The sequence below is a fragment of the Cherax quadricarinatus genome, chromosome 44 (assembly GCF_038502225.1).
Source record: "Cherax quadricarinatus isolate ZL_2023a chromosome 44, ASM3850222v1, whole genome shotgun sequence".
In the NCBI taxonomy this organism is placed as follows: Eukaryota; Metazoa; Arthropoda; class Malacostraca; order Decapoda; family Parastacidae; genus Cherax; species Cherax quadricarinatus.
Window position 1 is genome coordinate 7,827,243 of NC_091335.1, and position 12,652 is coordinate 7,839,894.

Here is a 12,652-nt window from a genome sequence, read left to right on the forward strand (position 1 = left end):
TCTTTGCTGATGACACTGTGCTCTTGGGAGATTCTGAAGAGAAGTTGCAGAGATTGGTGGATGAATTTGGTAGGGTGTGCAAAAGAAGAAAATTAAAGGTGAATACAGGAAAGAGTAAGGTTATGAGGATAACAAAAAGATTAGGTGATGAAAGATTGAATATCAGATTGGAGGGAGAGAGTATGGAGGAGGTGAACGTATTCAGATATTTGGGAGTGGACGTGTCAGCAGATGGGTCTATGAAAGATGAGGTGAATCATAGAATTGATGAGGAAAAAAGAGTGAGTGGTGCACTTAGGAGTCTGTGGAGACAAAGAACTTTGTCCTTGGAGGCAAAGAGGAGAATGTATGAGAGTATAGTTTTACCAACGCTCTTATATGGGTGTGAAGCATGGGTGATGAATGTTGCAGCGAGGAGAAGGCTGGAGGCAGTGGAGATGTCATGTCTGAGGGCAATGTGTGGTGTGAATATAATGCAGAGAATTCGTAGTTTGGAAGTTAGGAGGAGGTGCGGGATTACCAAAACTGTTGTCCAGAGGGCTGAGGAAGGGTTGTTGAGGTGGTTCGGACATGTAGAGAGAATGGAGCGAAACAGAATGACATCAAGAGTGTATCAGTCTGTAGTGGAAGGAAGGCGGGGTAGGGGTCGGCCTAGGAAAGGTTGGAGGGAGGGGGTAAAGGAGGTTTTGTGTGCGAGGGGCTTGGACTTCCAGCAGGCATGCGTGAGCGTGTTTGATAGGAGTGAATGGAGACAAATGGTTTTTAATACTTGATGTGCTGTTGGAGTGTGAGCAAAGTAACATTTATGAAGGGATTCAGGGAAACCGGCAGGCCGGACTTGAGTCCTGGAGATGGGAAGTACAGTGCCTGCACTCTGAAGGAGGGGTGTTAATGTTGCAGTTTAAAAACTGTAGTGTAAAGCACCCTTCTGGCAAGACAGTGATGGAGTGAATGATGGTGAAAGTTTTTCTTTTTCGGGCCACCCTGCCTTGGTGGGAATCGGCCAGTGTGATAATAAAAATTAATAATAATAATATATGCTTCAATGTAAACACTTGATCTACACATCCCCTACCCACTCTAAAACCTCCTTGCTCATCCGCAATCCTACATTCTGTCTTACCTCTAATTCTTTCAATAATAACCCTACCATACACTTTTCCTGGTATACTCAGTAAACTTATTGCTCTATAATTTTTACAATCTCTTTTGTCCCCCTTCCCTTTATATAAAGGAATTATATATGTTCTCTGCCAATCCCTAGGTACCTTCCCCTCTTTCATACATTTATTAAACAAAAATACCAACCACTCCAACACTATATCCACCCTGCTTTTAATATTTCTGTCATGATCCCGTCAGTTCCAGCTGCTTTTCCCCCTTTCATTCTACGTAATGCCTCACGCACCTCCTCCACACTCAACCTGCTCTTCTTCACTCCTAAAAGATGGTACACCTCCCTGGCCAGTGCATGAAATTACCGCCTCCCTTTCTTCGTCAACATTTAAAAGTTCCTCAAAATATTCCTGCCATCTACCCAGTACCTCCATTTCCCCATCTACTAACTCCTCTACTCTGTTTTTAACTGACAAATCCATTCGTTCCCTAGGCATTCTTAACTTGTTTATCTCGTTCCAAGATTTTTTCAGCAAAATATCTTGCAAGTGCCTCTCCCACTCTTTCATCTGCTCTCCTTTTACACTCTCTCACCACTCTTTTCACCCTCTTTTACTTTCCATATACTCTGCTCTTCTTACAACACTTCTGCTTTGTAAAAACCTCTCATAAGCTACCTTTTTCTCTTTTACCACATCTTTTACTTCATCATTCCACTCATCACTCCTCTTTCCTCCTGCACCCACCCTCCTATAACCACAAACTTCTACCCCATATTCTAATACTGCATTTTTAAAACTATTCCAACCCTCTTCAACCTCCCCCTTACTACTCATACTTGCACTAGCCCACCTTTCTGCCAATAGTTGCTTATACTATCTCACCCGAACTTCTTCCTTACTTAGTTTATATACTTTCACCTCTCTCTTACTTGTTGTTGCCATTTTTCTTTTGTCCCATCTACCTCTTACTCTAACTGTAGCTACAACTAAATAATGATCCGATATATCAGTTGCCCCTCTATAAACATGTACATCCTGAAGCCTACCCCTCAACCTTTTATCCATCAATATATAATCTAACAAACTACTGTCATTATGTGCTATATCATACCTTGTATATTTATTTATCCTCTTTTTCATAAAATATGTATTGCTTATTACCAAACCTCTTTCTACACATAGCTCAATTAAAGGTTCCCCATTTTCATTTACCCCTGGCACCCCAAATTTACCTACTACTGCCTCCACAACATTTTTACCCACTTTAGCATTAAAATCCCCCAACCACAAGTACTCTCACACTTGGTTCAAAACTCCGCACACACTTGCTCAACAATTCCCAAAACCTCTCTCTCTCTCCTCTACACTTCTCTCTTCTCCAGGTGCATATATGCTTACTAATACCCACTTTTCACATCCAATCTTCATTTTACTCCACATAATCCTTGAATTAATACATTTATACTCCCTCTTTTCATGCCATAGATTATCCTTCAACATTGCTACTCCTCCTTTAGCTCTAACTCTATTCGAAACCCCTGACCTAATCCCATTTACTTCTCCCTGCTGAAACTCTCCCACCCCCTTCAGCTTTGTTTCACTTAAAGCCAAGGCATCCAGCTTTTTCTCATTCATAGCATCCACAATCATCTCTTTCTTATCATTTGCACAACATCCACACACATTCAGACATCCCACTTTGACATAATTCATTTATATCTTGATAAATCATAGGTACAGAATTTGTTTCGGGGACTAAAATTAAATTACATATTGTACATGTAAAATAATTTCTGCTGTATAAAATCTGTAAAAGTAGCCTGTACATTCATTGTTATATACATTTAGTAAACTTGCTTACAAATTTATAAACTATTACCCTAAACCCGTCCTCTGAGGCTCAAACGGAATATCAGCAGTACATGCGTGCTAAGCTTGTAAATATAAGAGTGGCATTCAGAAATTTACCCAGTACTCAAAACACCCTGCACCTAATGTAACTTACTCTTCAACAAGCCGTACCACAACAGAAGCCTCTTCTAGTAAAACCCTTCAAAGAACTGGAGTTGCTTTCCTCTATGGGTCAAACCCAAATACCTCCCTGTCCCCAGATGTTGTATGACACCTATGGCCTCAGCACTTCCCATAAATATAATCTCATAAAAACACAAAATGAAACTTGCAAAATTCAAAGGAAGTGCAGCAAACTGGTAACTGATTAAAGGAAAATGAGCTCTTTAGAAAATGCAAGAGTGTGATCTGCAAATTATCTGGAGTAAAAATACTTCAGGCCAGAAACAGACAGAAGCAAGGATAAACTATATCAGTGATGAATGAAGAATGTTTGGAAATTACACACAAATTAGCCTCAGGGATATCCGAAAATATATTTAATACATACGCAGTACAGTAGCAAAGAAGCAGAATGAGCTCAATCACATCATCATACAAGTACAGTATGCCAGTTATGACATACCACAATTTAATTAAGAGGGGTTTATTTTACATGGAAAGAAATATGGTACAGTACATGTGGATGGGAGACTGGAAACCATGCCATTTTTCTTGTGATGTCATCTACTGTATCCAAGATACTGTATTGTAAAATTGGAGATGTAGTTCAAATATGGTAACCCTTGAAGAGCTGAACTTCTATTTCAATAACAGTTACATTAAGGAGGAACACAGGTTTCATCAAAATTGTGAAATGTCAAACTGAAGAAGTTATATCCTTCATTCTCTTCAAAAGAAGAAAATGCGTTGATGCTAGTGAAAGGCTCTTGATCCAATGAAATGGAGCTACACTTCCTTGAATCCAACTTGATTGTCTACCATTATTCCTTGTAAATGAAATACTCAGTACAATAACTACTAATCCTGACTGATAATGCTCTAAATGAAATGCTTATCACCACATCTACTATATGTACAGAGGTACAAGTTGTGTTCCTGGTTTTTCAACTTAAACGAGTTGTTTGTATAAAAATGAGCACAGAGAATAGTTGTTTCACAAATGTTTGTACTACAGTTTGGATGTTGTAAAACTTTAAACTGTGTTCTAAATGGGTATTTGTAAGTGTGGATGTGTGTAACTTTAAATTCAGGTCCTGCTATTTTTCTGAATTATCATATGTAGATGTTTGATTAACATGTCCACTAAATGTATCCTGAACCATCATACACAGATGCAGCTGCCAGATTCGAATCATGAAAAAACACCACAATTTGGGTATACTCCTGCACTACCATTTTTAGCAACCTTTTTTTTTTTTTATTTATTTAAATTCTTAAAGATATTTGTCATCACAGTTTTATATTTGCACTAGTAAATTCATTATAAACAATCATCACTAACCTAATGGTTTTTCTTACAAGATTTAAATCTTACCTACACATCCAGTAATTTGCTATCCATACATTATTCTGTCTAAGAAATGTAAAGTTGAGTACATACACGTTTTATCATTTAATATTACTGGGCTTTCTCTTGCAAGATGTTTTCGTTAATCACATCATCTTCACATGGTATCTTGCATCTTAACTCCCGCAGTAGATTGATGAGTGCATGCGGTGGGATGTTTTGGGCCAGAAGATCCATTATAGTCCTGGGATTAGGGAACTTTATTATCGAAAATGCATATGATCATTTGTCTTTCTATGCTAACACTCCCTGTCATACTAGATATGACAATTGGTATGTAATTATCTGAAAATGATGAGACTAATGATGATATTGCTGGTTTGGATCTTGTTCTCAATAAATGGTGAAAAATGTCAAATATCGTCTTTTGCGGGATCTGGTACATGTACGATTTCTTTTCTACTTGATCACTTAATATTTCTTTCAGTTTTCTGCATACCAACTCAATACAAAATGGATACATGTATGAAAAATTCAGAGTATAGCATGTACTGTGCTAGTCAGTGGATCACTGTCAAATACAATAAATCAGTTAAATAAACATTTGCATATAGAATATTTTCAATGTAGTGGAAAACACAATGATGTATCAACAGACTGTTCGCTAAGCACATTTATATATCAAATGAACATGTGAAAGACAATGCAGTTTTACTTTTCATGTAAAGTGATTTTTGCTAATCATATTTGTGTTCTGTCATGAACTCGGCTACACAAAAATTTATTATACGTATATGATTCCAAGCATTTGTAGATTTTTCAACTCTTTGATCTACTGTATATTAACTTTGTAAAAAAATTAGATACATACTGTACTGTAGTTCACAATGTCTAAACACATCACTGCTGGCAACATTAATTTATCTAGCCACTCTAATTTCATATGAATATTTGCCATTTATTAGCCTTAACTTTCCTTAACCCTCTAACTTTCCAAACGTAGATCTACGTTTGTGCATGTAGCGCTCCACCCTTGATTTTCTCCATAAAAAAAAAAAACGTAGATCTACGTTTGGAGCGCTACGCGAGCAAACGTAGATCTACATTTGGACAGTTTAAGGGCTAATGTCTCATCCTTTCCTGTACATCAAGACCATCTTAGTACTGTACTGAAAAGGTGCTTTTTTTTGTAATTTTTTTTGGAAACTTCACTCAATTTTTCCATTAACTATAATTTCCAGGTTACTGGCATATTTACAAATACAGTATAAGGTAGGTTCTGTGATTAAGGGAAGCTACAAAAGTTATAAAACATTAACAGACATTACAGTACACTCATAGAAAATTAGTGCTGTATAGAGTCATACACAGCCTTGAGGAATAGCAAGTATCAGGGTCAGTCCAAGGAAAGGGAGATCAAACTGCCAACATCACAGAACCTTCCTTGAAGAAAGAACAACAACTGAAGAAAAATAGGATGTCAGAAAAATTCAGCAAGACAGTATGGAGGTTACTCAATGCACTGGAACATACAATACATCATGAGAGAATGAATATTCATGGCATTTCAGACAAAATATAACATCCATTAAAATCTAATACAGTATGTGCATTCAACTTGAATGCCCTTGGTGACCCAATGTAATTATGAATACTCTATCCATAGCTCATTTATGCCTAAAAAAACACTGCTCAGACAAAAGGTGTTATATTAATGGAAATTTTATTAGCATCCTTATAAAGGAAAGGGGGTACAGCATATTAAGGAAAAGGACTCTAGCACAAAAGGAACAGGAAGGAAAACAAAAAAGTCAATTATAAACATCATTTACAGGCAGTTGTTGATAGGATCAAGATATCAAGGATAGACAGTCAGATCTAAATATTCACCTAGTTTCTCTTAAAATTATCAATTCAAATTTGAATTTTAAAACTATACTAACTTGAATAGCTGAGGATGTATGATGATGCCAGCAGCTCTCACCAAATCAAAAAGTTGTCGTTGCTCTGAACTAAGGTTGTTTTTTACAAACGTATACTGGTGGACCTCACTCATCTTGATTAAAACAAAGAAAAATCGTAAATAATAACTAAATAAATACTGAACAAAAATAGAGTGGCAATCCAATGTTTTAGTGTACTCTCCTACATAGCATTACAGTAACTACTAGTAATTTACTATCTGACATTCCTTATTGAAGCACTTACCAGCTTTAAAACTGATCCTCTTTAAGCTCCAATTTTTTTTGTTTATCTTACACCCCTCAAGGGAGGTTCCATAATGTTTCTGAAGGGCTTGTGATCCAAGGAATTGAACCTACCCTCTGCTTCCTTGTATCAAACCCTATTAAAACACATTTCCCATTTTGATGTCTATCACCTGTGGGTTAAGCACTCTCCCTATGAAAATAATTCTTATTTTACAACTGTGGCCTCTTCTAAGAATTCTTATTTTACATCTGTGGCCTCTGCTGTATCTGATAAAGATACTGTATTAATAAAGCATTCTTATCTATTCTTTCATATCCCTTTACAAGTTAATATGTGGTTATTAGCCAATGATTACAGCCTTTCAACATATTTTTTTTTTTTAGCTCTAGGAGCTATTTTGTACAAAAAATTTGTCTTATCCATGTGTGTTCAAGTACACACTACACAGCCTCTGCATATTCCATCTCCCTCCCTCCCTCTCTATATCTCTATCTGTATTTCTATATATATCTACCTCTTTCTGGGATCCAATGAAATAATTAGGTGCATCTGAAATTGTTTTGAAGCTGGATCATGTTTTTTGGGGATAGAACTGAAACAGAAAATTTATATAATCAACACATTCTTACTGTGCTATTTACAAATTGTTTTTAACAATTTGTAAAAAACATCTAAAACAAAGTGATTAGAGCTTCAAAAATATTAAACTTCATCGTATTATACTGTATATGGTTAAGTTAAGTCAACCTTGGCAGGGTGTCCCGTGGCCTGGTAGGCAACGCTCTTGCCTCACACGCTGAGTGTCCATGGTTTGATCCCCAACTGGGTGGAAACATTGGGTATGTGTCCTTACACCTGCTGTCTCCATTCACCTAGCAAATAAGTAGGTACCTGGGTATTAGCCAACTGGTGTGATGCATCCTGGGGAGGAAAATTGAAGGGCCTCTATGGAAATAAGACAGATAGTCCTCAATGATGCACTGATTTTCTTGGGTTATCCTGGGTGGCTGACCCTCCAGGGTTAAAAATCCAAACAAAATCTTATCTTCAGGTTTATCAAAACTTTATTCGGGTTTCCCGCTCTTGGCTTTCTTCAAGTCTCAAAAATAAAATCTTCACGCTACTGTATTTGTTATAAAAACTGATTTTGGTAATAGTTACCAACTACTAATAGGTGGAACACTGCCATTATTTTACATTCTACAACATATACAAGCTATGTGCAGCACATAATAAATAATTACTTCTTGAGCAAATTGTTGCTTTGGATTATATACGGAAAATACTACACACATTTTGGTTACACAGCACATTGAGGCAAGTCTCAAACCTTCCAAAGTGTAAATGAAGATAAAGTATATAGCAATTTCATTTTCCTAACCTATTTTTAAAAGCTATCTCCCCACATAACAATTTTTACAAGAATTACCTGTTTCATGATGTATATATATGCATTGAAAAAATGGAAACTATACCCTAGTGGTACGCAGTAGTTATATTGGTAGCTTTTCTAATACTAGTCGTCTTCCACCATTGGTCATTCCAAAGAGTCACTTGCCCCTATCTGGGTGAAAACCAATTTCAATGTGTATTTTTAAAATATATAACATAAATTTTTATATCAAGATAAATGCTCTTGAAAACTTGTGAACCAACCTTCTCTGCTGGACGTCTGATCAACTTGGTGGAGCATCAGTGCAACAATGCATACAATACTGTATACTGTTTTGCACAAAGTATTATATACAATGTTATCTTTTATGAAAAACTTGCCACTGCTCGTCCAGCCTCTGATCACTGCACCTGTTACTCTCCGTCACTTGCAGTTTACTTACAGGATACTCTCCTGCCAATGACTACATTCAGTGACTTGTGATTTTGGTTCAGTGATGTCTTGTCACTGCAGTTGCTTGTGGGAATCAACATCCAAATATTCGTCTTGTCACTGTCACGTGGAAATACTGTTAGTGCCTATATATTGTCCGATTTGTTGGTTATTCCTATGATTTAGGTCAATGAAACCATACCACGGGCGGGATTTGAACCCGCGGTCAGAGAGTCTCAAAACTCCAGACCAGTGGCCTGGTGGCTAAAGCTCCCGCTTCACACACGGAGGGCCCGGGTTCGATTCCCGGCAGGTGGAAACATTTCGACATGTTTCCTTACACTATTGTCCTGTTCACCTAGCAGTGAATAGGTACCTGGGTGTTAGTCGACTGGTGTTGGTCGCATCCTGGGGGACAAGATTGAGGACCCCAATGGAAATTTATTTATTTATTTATTTATTTCCAATTTGAGCACACATACAGAGGTACAAAAAATACAGATAAGAGCAGCATGCCAAAGCCACTTATACTATGCATAGCATTACGGGCTGGCTTAAAATTAACTTAAGATTAACTAAGCAATGATGAAATCAGTGATAAAACATTAATGTAAACAGATTACTATAAAGCACAAGTGAGTATTACAAAGACAGGTCATATGGTTGCATTCAGTCATATGAAGGATTGTTAGGTAGTGTATTTAAAAAATAATAAAGTTAGATTCGGTTTTAGGTTTAACATTTATGTGATATAATTGTGAGAAACATTTAAGATATACAATTTATAAGGTTCAGTTATTCAGTATTTATTTGGTTTTGGGTGAATAAGTGATCTTTGAGAAGAGACTTGAATTTATAAACAGGTAGTGTTTCTTTTATATTTACAGGTAAATAAGTTAGTCCTCGATGACGCACTGACTTTCTTGGGTTATCCTGGGTGGCTAACCCTCCGGGGTTAAAAATCCGAACGAAATCTTATCTTATCTTATCTTGAGACTCTCTGACCGCTGGTTCAAATCCCGCCCGTGGTATGGTTTGTTTGCAAACCATTTAGGTCAATACTTTAGCTATATTTTGCTTTACATACAATGGGAAGATCCCGCCTTCCAAAATGTTTCCAATGGTTTTTTATAATTACACTCATGGGAGTGGTAAACCCGTAAAGGTCATAGGGCACTTGTTCCAATGGTGAAGACCCCTTCACGTATTGTTGGGTTTGTAAGGGCCGCTGACAACTTACACAGTATCGAGCCCTGCTTCCTGATATGCCCAGAAAAGATTTGTTTATTTAGGTATACATAAATACAGTTACATAGATGGGGTCCACCTCTGGTGTAAATTGTGGGACACAGCAGCATATGTGTATTATTATTATAATAAAAAAGAAGCGCTAAGCCACAAGGACTATACAGCGCTGCAGGGCAGGAAGGAAGCGAGGGCATCAGGTGGCAAAATGGAGATGGATGAGTAATAGGTTACGGATAACAGCGGGGCAGTGGATGGTGAAAGGGTAAAGGGCAGCAAGAGACTGAACTAGAAAGGGCTGAGGGGAGTGCGAAAAGTATCATCAGAGTTTGTGGAGTAAATCAGTCGTTGTCAAGAAGTCAATGAGAGAGTCAGGATTAAAGGAGGGTCCATCAGCAAGAAGGGAAGGTAAAGAGAGAGTAGTAGAACGAAGACGACGTTGGAGGTAAATTCTGCGTGCTCGTTGATAGAGAGGGCAGTTTAACAGAATGTGGCTAATCGATACTGGAACTTGACACTGCTCACAGAGAGGAACAGGGTGCCTCTCCACGAGATACCCATGAGTAAGACGAGTGTGGCCAATGCGAAGGCGGGAGAGAGTAGTCTCCCAACCTGGGCACTGATGACAAGAAGACGGCCAGTAACCTATGCTCGGTTTAATAGAATGAAGTTGTTACCGAGCAGAGTTGACCAACGTTGTTGCCAACGGGTGCGAAGGTGGGTAGCTATTACAGCAAAATAGTCCCCCAAAAAGTCAGACAGTGACTTTTTTCCATTGGGGTCCTTTTAATTCCTTATTATTATACTATAATGGAGATAATATCTTATTATTATACTATAGAGATACACTAGGAATAAGGCAAAATGAGTTATTTATATTTATATATCTCCCTGTCGCTACATTCATTAGACACCTTTTGGCTCTCTTCTTGAACTGGCTCATGCTATGACTGGCTGTGACATTCCTTTATTGCTGTACAATAAAAGGTGTTTGAAGACTGGCCACTGACTGTGGGTACTACAAAGTTGTGATTTCCTCTAGTACTATGATTGCATTGGTTCCAAGCCTTGACAAAATTGGCAGCAAGATATTCTAGACACTAAGCAATTTTATAAACTTAATTTAACTTCAGTTGTTTTACCATGTCTTCAACATTTAAGCATATCCAATTGTTGTTATTCATCCTGGCCTACATGTTCTCATGGACCCAGGTCCAGGATGAATCTTACCATTTTGTTCTGAGTGATTTGCAGTCTATCTTTCAGTTTTTTTTTTTTTTTTGTCAAGGCAGAGTACTACGAAGAACAAGTGTAGTCCTTATGATATTGTATAAGGCCTAGACATAGGGTCCTGCGAGCCTCAGTAGGTACACACTGTGCTTGTCTGGAGAGGAACTTCAGTCTGGCATTCGCCTTCTTTGCTACGCTGTTCCCCATCAATTCTGATATGCACGGGTCAAAGGAAACTCCCAGACATTTTACTGAGGAAACTGAAGTGACAGGCTCCTCATTACACCGGATATTAAAATTATTTGCCCTCAGTTTATGTTTCGTGCCAAAGAGTATGGCTTCCGTTTTCCCGAGGTGTAACGATAGTTTGTTGTCTACTAACCATTTGCTGCAGGACTCCAGTTCCAGTGGGTCTTTACCTGTCACTAACAGAGCACTGTCATCCGCATATAGTAGGAGTTTGCACTTGACACTGATGGGGATGTCGTTTACATAACATAGGAATAATAAGGGACCCAGAATACTATTATTATTATAATCAAGGGGGAAGCGCTAAACCCAGAGGATTATACAGCGCCTGGGGGGGGGGGATGTGGAAGGCATTCAGGCTTAATTCGGGGAACTGGAGCACAGATCCAATTCCCTAAATCAAGAGCCCCTCACCAACATCAAGGAACCTTCCTTGAGGGGACCCAGAATACTACCTTGGGGAACTCCACATGCTATCGGCAGGGGTTCTGATTCTGTTTTGTTGATTTTGACAATTTGTTTCCTGTTGTTAAGATAGGACTTAAACCAGTCTACGGAACTTATGCCGATAGCTTGAAGTTTCTTACATAATATATTGTGGTTGACAGTATCGAAGGCCTTTTGCAAGTCTAAGGTAACCAAGATATGATATTTCGTGCCGCAAACTGCCCTTCTCACACTATACCATTCACTCATTTATCCATACCTCACCTATGCTAGTTGTGCTTGGGGATCAACTGCAGCAGCACTGTGGAAAATACTGTATATTTTCCGGAAATACGGTAATTTATAGATGGCCTATATTGTATATAATAAAAATTGTTATCGAAAATGGGAAGAAGCCTGCACCTGCGCAGAAGAGACTCGCCATTGTGTTTTGAATTTTGGACAAGAAACGTTAATGGAATGGGAAGAATTTTCGTGCTCTAGAGGTAAAATTGGGCTGACACCTCTCAAATAGGAGCCGAAATTGTTGGATGTGCATTCCTGCATAACTTTAGATATCAGGCGACTGGACAAGACAGCTCCAGGAACCTCAGATAAGTCTGTTATGTTTGTAATTCCAGCCAGTGTTATTTTCATGTATAGACAGTGAGGTTTTCTGAGTATGATACACCTTGATCTCCAGTCAAATTGGTGAGTGATATTAAGATATTCTCCTTCTGTTATGTATATGTGTATATATATATATATATAATCATTTATTATTTTTAACATACAGTCCACAAATTTATATATTTACCAGCATTCCTGATTATACATATTTTATTTGTAATTAATGGGTCCAGAGCAACTTGTGGATATGACAGTGGTAGGTATCGAAGGGGGACATTTTTTGCGACCTAGGTGTCCCAAATTCCTACTTGTTTAACTGATAAATAATAATTATCTTTGTTCATTTACTGTTATGTA

General features: G+C 37.9%; 1 long non-coding RNA gene across 6 annotated transcripts; it reads right to left on the reverse strand.

The window, feature by feature from the left end:
- Positions 1–498: 498 nt before the first annotated feature.
- Positions 499–9,758, reverse strand: LOC128697546 (uncharacterized). 6 transcript variants are annotated; one of them, XR_008408314.2, is made up of 4 exons: positions 9,603–9,758; positions 8,347–8,635; positions 6,423–6,535; positions 499–4,723 (listed from the first exon to the last, which is right to left on the reverse strand). It is a non-coding gene; the product is annotated as an uncharacterized lncRNA (long non-coding RNA). The 6 variants fall into 6 exon arrangements; XR_008408319.2 differs by having other exon boundaries at positions 9,654–9,754; XR_008408315.2 differs by having other exon boundaries at positions 8,347–8,661; positions 9,603–9,754.
- Between the last annotated feature and the right edge of the window lie 2,894 nt (positions 9,759–12,652).